Raw genomic sequence first — 7,500 nt, 5'->3', positions numbered from 1 at the left:
TAGATTTCCAGCGCCGTGCCGAATCCTGTCCTCTCAGCAGATGTCAAGCATAAACAAGCGTCCGTCAGAGAAGCGCTGTTAGAGTGACGGGTGCAGAGGTGAGGGACCTCTCAAACCTCTCTATCAGGACTACGTGAACTGAATGATCATCCGCGGGTGGTTAACACAGAAACGGTGGCAGAGTGATAGAAGGAGATGGGTGACTTGCAGACAGACATAGAGACAAATCCAAAAAAGAAAGAGAGGAAAGCTGTGTAATCGCCAGGACAAGCATTAAGAGCAAAAGAGGGAGGAAAAGAGAGAGAAAAAGAGATAGAGAGAGACATTACCCGCTGCCTCCGCTGTAGGTGTGAGCAGTTGAAGAGATGAGAGAGGAATCAGACACACACACAAGACACGGGGGAGAAAAGGAGTTTGAAGGAAGAAATACAATAATATGAGACACACACAGTAAAAAGAGAGAAACAAGGATGCAAGCTTGTGTATTATAACACATCCATACAACCATACATCTGTCTTCATTACCCATTTATACCATTTACAAAACTATAAACAATATATAAGCTACGCCAGCAGAACATCTAATCTTATATAACCAGACTTTCGACTTGCAGCAAAACGTCTGGTCGTCCTCGCAGCTTATTCTGTGAGGCAGGAAGTGACTGACATGTAAGATGATCAACCACAGTCCGTCTGATTTTATGTTATGTTTATAGGGGGGTGGGTTAATAGATACATTTAATCACAACTGAATGCAACAGTAAGATTCCAAATATTTTTGTTCTATTTTTATTTTTTACACAATTTTTCCATAGTGGTGTTATTATTTAAAAATAACTCACAGACCTTTTAAAAATGGACCTACTGTTAGCTACGAGGTTGTTTTATGCTGGATTATTATGCTGAATAATAAGGTTTACCATCAGAAATCCTTGTGAAAAACTACATTATCCATGATTCTGCAAATAAATCTTGGGAAATATAAACAAATAGCAACTATTACTTGCCAACTATTATGAATTACTGCAAATGACATTGAATCCATCTTCCTAAACTCTTAAGGGGGGGGGGGGGGGTGCTCGTTTTCACTCAATATCCTGTTAATCTTGAGTACCTATAGAGTAGTACTGCATCCTTCATAACTCCAAAAAGTCTTTAGTTTTATTATATTCATAAGAGAAAGATAATCTGTACCGATTTTTCCCGGAAAAACACGAGTGTCTGGAGGCGTGACGTGTGGGCGGAGCTAAAGAATCACGAGCGCCAGTAGGCTTTTGCGTTGAGAGCGTGTGGAAGCTGTGACATTAACCAGAGCCGTTGAAAAACATATTTAACGGCTCTGACATTACCTTGAGGAAAAAAACCATCATCCAAAATAAACCATGGCTAACAGTCAGATTCAGCGTATATTTATGATCCAGAATCAGATCCCGAGGCTGAAACTGAACGAGAGCAGCAGCAGCAACGACTCACTCCGAGCGGGGCTCGAACCCTGGTCTCTGGCATGGGAGGCGGACGCACTAACAAGGAGGCAGAGATATTTTAAGCAGTTTTACTCACCGCCTGCGGTTCCAACACACGATCGTGACCCTTTTCCGTTGGGATTGCATCATCCTTAAGAAATAAACGATACGCAAATCCGGCGTCAAACTGGGCCTTGTTTGTAAAACAAGCTTCTTCGAAATGCAGGGAACAAACACAAACACCTGCACAACTCCGTTGATGCTCTGTAAAAATAAACTCCATCCACTGGTCCCTTAATGCTGTTTTTTTTTGGTAATCTGTGCAGGGTTGTCTTGCCCTGGCAACCAAAAACACACTCCTTTTGTGACATTTTGCGACGCTCTCGCTCTGATCAGTGAAGTCTGTTGTGCTCTCAGTGCTCTGCTATACGGGAGCGCGCGCTCTTCCAGCAGAAGTCCCCTTAGGACCCATATAAGTAAATTCCGCTCCATCTAACGTCACACAGAGCCATACTCGAAAAAAACTTTCCGAAACTTGTGACAAACCGGAAGGAGTATTTTTGGAACAGAAATACTCCTTCAAACGTACAACTTAATTTTTGAAACTTTGTCCATGTTTAGCATGGGAATCCAACTCTTTAACAGTGTAAAAAACTCAGTATGCATGAAATAGCATTTCACCCCCCTTTAAACAACTTATATATATATGTATGAATATTTTGCAATATTGACCATCAAAGTCTTTTTAATGGTTTTCAGCAGTTTTATATTTAGCTGTAGTTTTTCCCTCATGAAAGCCGTACAAGCCAACCCGTTCTCATCAGTCTGCGTATAAATAACACGACTTTACACTTTCTATTTGCGTGTAATGCATACGCCAAATGCCATTTTTGCGTGCATATGATACGCCAATCCTTCCCATTAATTTCGGTGGAGAGCAGATGCGTCCAAATAACACGCATCATCTTCAGCGGCAGTGACGTCACCAGCGAGGCTCGTTCAGTTCACCTGATGCGCGTACACCTTCAAACAGGTAAGCAAGGGTAAATATATTTTTTTCTTCTTCTTTTTGTAATGATATCACGTGGTTAAGCGTATTGTTTTAATTATTTCAGTATTTCTGCATCACGTTAGACAGGGTCGTGTTTTTAAAGGGCAGTTTATGCTCAAATTATGGGTCAGTGGGCTGCTCAGCTAGCCTACCATTGTCATTAGCCTAAGCTAACCTGTACTGTTTATAGACCTGTTGCATTTTTAAATAAATAATGATGTGACATATGGGTCTTCAGCTTTTAGACATGACTAATACAAGCACAACAAAGCACCCAACCCAATATCGCGTGATAATCGTGATCGTGTAAAAAGTCCACACATTTAGCATATTTTTACAATACTAGCCTAACTTTTGCTTGACCACGTCATGTGTAGCTGTAACACACACAGTAACTACAGCATATTTACCATGCTTCTCCTACTGTAACCGTAGTTTTACTCTGGACTTTGTAACGCACATAACCACGACATTTACTATGGGTTTACCATAGTAACCATAGTTTTACTCTGGTATTTGTATTTACTAACACACAATAACCACGACATTTACTATGGGTTTACCATAGTAACCATAGTTTTACTCTGGTATTTGTATTTACTAACACACAATAACCACGACATTTACTATGGGTTTACCATAGTAACCATAGTTTTACTCTGGTATTTGTATTTACTAACACACAATAACAACGACATTTACTATGGGTTTACCATAGTAACCATAGTTTTACTCTGGTATTTGTAGTTACTAACACACAATAACCACGACATTTACTATGGGTTTACCATAGTAACCATAGTTTTACTCTGGTATTTGTATTTACTAACACACAATAACCACGACATTTACTATAGGTTTACCATAGTAACCATAGTTTTACTCTGGTATTTGTATTTACTAACACACAATAACCACGACATTTACTATGGGTTTACCATAGTAACCATAGTTTTACTCTGGTATTTGTATTTACTAACACACAATAACCACAACACTTACCAGGATTTTACCACAGTAACTGTGTTTTTACTCTACACTATTTGTAAAGCACAGTAACCACTAAGTTTGCCATGCCTTTAATATCTTTTTGTGATGTAATTGTAATTCACTGTTTTTTTCTGTCTTGCAGTTACGTCGGATTACATACTCCACAACAACCTGTAATCCAGCAGATCTTTAAAGAAGCCATCTCTTGTAAAATCTCTCTCTCTCTCTCTCTCTCTCTCTCTCTCTCTCGCTCTCTCGCTCTGCTAGAATTAACAGGGAACTTCAACTCCACGCTCCCAGTGCTGATATTGAAGAAGCTGTCAAGGGGGCTGAACAAGTCCTTCAAAGGATCAACCCTTCACAGGTAATGTTGAAGACTCTTAGTTATAACTGATTTGCTTTAATGAACGCATCCTTATATTATGTGTTAATCAAATATTTTGGTCACAGATCATTTTAACACACTGTCTCAACATGTTTATATTTCAGGAAGGCCTGTCATGAGATTTGAATTTGACCATCTTGTGCATTTATGAAGAAGACCAAAAGCTGCAAAGGCAAACACTTCCAATGGTACGTCAGATACATTTTTCTCAGCATTTGATGTTTCTTAAATTTTGGTTCACTTAGCCCATCAGGAAGAACACTCAACAAAGAGCATGTTGTAGTAGTAATAATTCATCCAATAATCATATTATATTGCACAAGCGTACTTGTACAAAATTCTACAACTTTTACTCCTACTGCTGTTATTGGCCATTACCACAGCTCCCATCAGATTGTGCCCGTTGTAAGAGTGTTTATATCATGAAGTTTAAATGAAGTCCATTGTATTCTTTATTAATCTTTACAAATTGGTGCCGCCTCTTCCTGTTTCAACAGTACATGATATCTGTCCACACCTCATAGTCTGCCTTTCTTTCTATGGTGATGTTACTGAACACATCTGTCTTAGAAGCAAGAGAATGGAAATCCTAGTTTAACTTTTCAAGTGCTACAAATCAGATCTTCAATGAATTTGGGCAATCAGATCACTTAAAGTTGTTCACACAAAGACCAATAACTATAATGAGAAGTATTTTAGCATCCACACCAACAGACAGTACTGCTCTCTTAAATCTCTTAAATGTTCCCCTCATTCTGTTAAATTTATACACAAAATTCTGCCTTTCTCTGCCTTTTTCACTTCATCTTCATGCTGTACTCCCTCACTCACACATTCTTTTATGCTCTGTTGTAAGGCAGAAACTGAGAGTTTGCATGATGGCATTTTCTCAGACGCTGAATCTGATGTGTACAGATGAACTCAAGAGCCTACTAGAGTTGCCAAGGAACTTGTGCTTGAAGTATATAATTATATCTGCTTTATTTATATTTTTAAACAACAATAATGATTAAACATGGGGTCAATAAATATTTTCTTGTTTTACAGCTGAAGACCAGAAACGCAAAGAAAATCAGTCAAACCAGTCCTAAAGAAATGAGGAATGAACATGGACTTCTTGTGCCCCAAAAGAAAAGACAGAAAGGTGAAAAGTTTCACATTTCCATTTGTATGTCTGAATTCAATGCAGTTATGTGTGGTACAACATTGATGTTGATCTCTCAAAAGACTTTTCAAGTCCGCAGTTATAGTTTTTCACATATACATCTTTTTTATAGCTCCTAAAATGAGCAAATAAGCTGTGCATCATCTCTGTGATTTGGGAAGGAAATGACTGAATATGGTGAGTACTGACACCTGCAACTGTATTCACCAACACTATTACTCTAGAATGGTTATTGCTGTTATTGCTGACTTATTGTTTTGTCTGTTTGTTTGAATTAAGATGAAGCCAGTTGATGAAGATATCAATTGAATGGCCACCGAGTGCATCACTGCTACCTGAACCCATCAGTTATCTTCTGTGAAAACTGCATTCACAAACCGCTCTACTGCGACAGTTCAGATGTTACGGCCTGTAAAAGTAAACCTCACAGCTAAACAACGAGAGCTAGTTGTGGTGGGATTCTTTTGGCCAATATCCCCAACAAGAATCAATGTTAAGTCCAGTGCAACAATTATAAATAAAAATACTATATATTGTTTATTGATTTACCATACCCTAAATACATGTTTTGGCCCTCCAGGACATCTAGACCAGGTGGAGTGTGAGGAGGACCGTCAGAGACTCCAGCCAGCCGAGCCATGGATTGCTCTCACTGTTACCATCAGGCAGACGTTATCACAGAACCTACACCAGCAGACAGTGAGACAAGTTCCTTTCACAGGCAATCAGACTGAACTGAGCTCATACCAGTAAAACCATACACACCCCACCAACCTCATATGCCCTGCACTCTTATCAGTTATGCTGACAGGACTCAATATTATTATGCACCCTGACATTCTGTTTGCACTAATTCATACCGTGCTTTACTGCAGAGATGTATGTGTACTGTGATTATTATTGTTTTCAATTCATGCTCTCTGTATAGCATAATTTTTAACATATATTGTTCTCTACCTGAATTGAGTCCCTTATATATGTGTGTTGCATATATATATTCATAATTTGTATTTCATATATATTCATGAATTAATTCATTTGTCATCCATACTGTCACGCTGCAGTCTGCACCCAAGACTTTCATCACCTGTATACTTGTGTTCATTGTATTGTGACAATAAAGATATTTGATTTAAATTAGTTACATGTCTTTTGTTCATCAGTTGTGCTGTAGGGTGCTGCATAACAACTGCAAAAAAAAAATTTATGACATGGAAGATTATGATATGTCCAGGACTGCGACAAGCAAGAAGAGGAAGAAAAGCAGGAGAGCTCTAAAAACTTGATGTGATTCTTTGGGGCTCAAGACATTTCACCATGCATGCATTTGCATGGCTTCATCTGATTAGAAAAACATGGTTTTAACATAACCCATTTTTAATATTGTTAAAAATTGTATATCATTTGTCTTAATACACTACTTTAGTTGTCTTTATGTTGTATCCTCCAGTAAAGTACTGCACATGGTGTTGGATAATAAAGTAGGGTGAATATTCTATATTAAGAATGGTGTTTGGTAAATACACCATTTAATTTTGTAAACAATAGATAAATGTGTTTTAATTAAGAAATGAACATTTGGTTACATTAATGACATGATGAAGGGCAGGCTGAAAGCTGCATTAGAAGATACTGCATGGACTATAATGCTGCAGGAATTTCATGCACAACTGAAGGTGATGGACAAGGGAAAGATCAACATGAATCCAGTACTGTATAATAAGCAAGATGAGCATGCACATTACTGATGTTTAGTACCCGAGGAGGACAAATATGAGGAGTATTTTACACAGAGACACAAATTAGCTCTTAATATTATGATTCTTTGCATTGCATGAATTGTATGGCTTTCCACTATAAACTACACACTCTCTGTACCTTGTCTTACTGAATGACACATTGACACTGTGAAAGTACAATGAAGTGTCACAGTATGTATTGGTTGTTTAAATTGGTGTCTTTGTTTACCTTCAATACTGTATCCTTGCACCTGATGTAATTCAATATTTGGAGCCTATTCCAAATAGGCACTGATGTATATTTTTATGGTTCTATTCTTATTCTAAGATAAACATGACTTACAACTTACATATTGGCAATTTGTTGAAAAGAAAAACTTAAAAATTATGACTCAGCACAGTCTGTTGTCCATGATGAGAAAAGGTATGTGTATGTTTTACTGCCCTTCCATCTTCAAGGGCCCAGTAGAGTCCCCTAGAAGAGCAAAAAAATGTAAATTTCAAATGGCTGTAAATCAAAGTCTGATTATAATGTCAAAGAAAAAATTGGCAGGACAACTACTTATGCTATGCTAATTAAATAATGTTGGACAGAGTTTTCAAACATATATGGAAAGGTGGTATAAAGGTGTTTAAAAAAGTGCACTTAGTAAAATATCGAATTTCAGCCTGCCTCTTAAATATGTCATTAATGTTTACACAATGAA

The 7,500-nt window shown here is 37.8% G+C and overlaps 1 protein-coding gene and 1 long non-coding RNA gene across 22 annotated transcripts in view; one reads left to right on the top strand and one right to left on the bottom strand.

Annotated features, from left to right (window-relative positions):
• cacna1aa (calcium channel, voltage-dependent, P/Q type, alpha 1A subunit, a) overlaps positions 1–7,500 on the bottom strand; it is a 114,434-nt gene that overhangs the window by 40,556 nt on the left and 66,378 nt on the right. The window lies entirely within an intron of this gene.
• Positions 2,273–6,194, top strand: LOC127952122 (uncharacterized). 7 transcript variants are annotated; one of them, XR_008152814.1, is made up of 7 exons: positions 2,273–2,496; positions 3,772–3,868; positions 3,998–4,077; positions 4,750–4,850; positions 4,937–5,033; positions 5,167–5,231; positions 5,334–6,194. It is a non-coding gene; the product is annotated as an uncharacterized LOC127952122 (long non-coding RNA). The 7 variants fall into 7 exon arrangements; XR_008152812.1 differs by having other exon boundaries at positions 4,746–4,850; XR_008152811.1 differs by lacking the exon at positions 4,750–4,850 and having other exon boundaries at positions 3,994–4,077; positions 5,334–5,546; positions 5,635–6,194.

The sequence above is a fragment of the Carassius gibelio genome, chromosome B3 (genome assembly GCF_023724105.1).
Source record: "Carassius gibelio isolate Cgi1373 ecotype wild population from Czech Republic chromosome B3, carGib1.2-hapl.c, whole genome shotgun sequence".
Lineage (NCBI taxonomy): Eukaryota > Metazoa > Chordata > Actinopteri > Cypriniformes > Cyprinidae > Carassius > Carassius gibelio.
The sequence above is the reverse complement of the archived record's forward strand: the minus strand, read 5'-3'. Positions and strand labels throughout refer to the sequence as shown.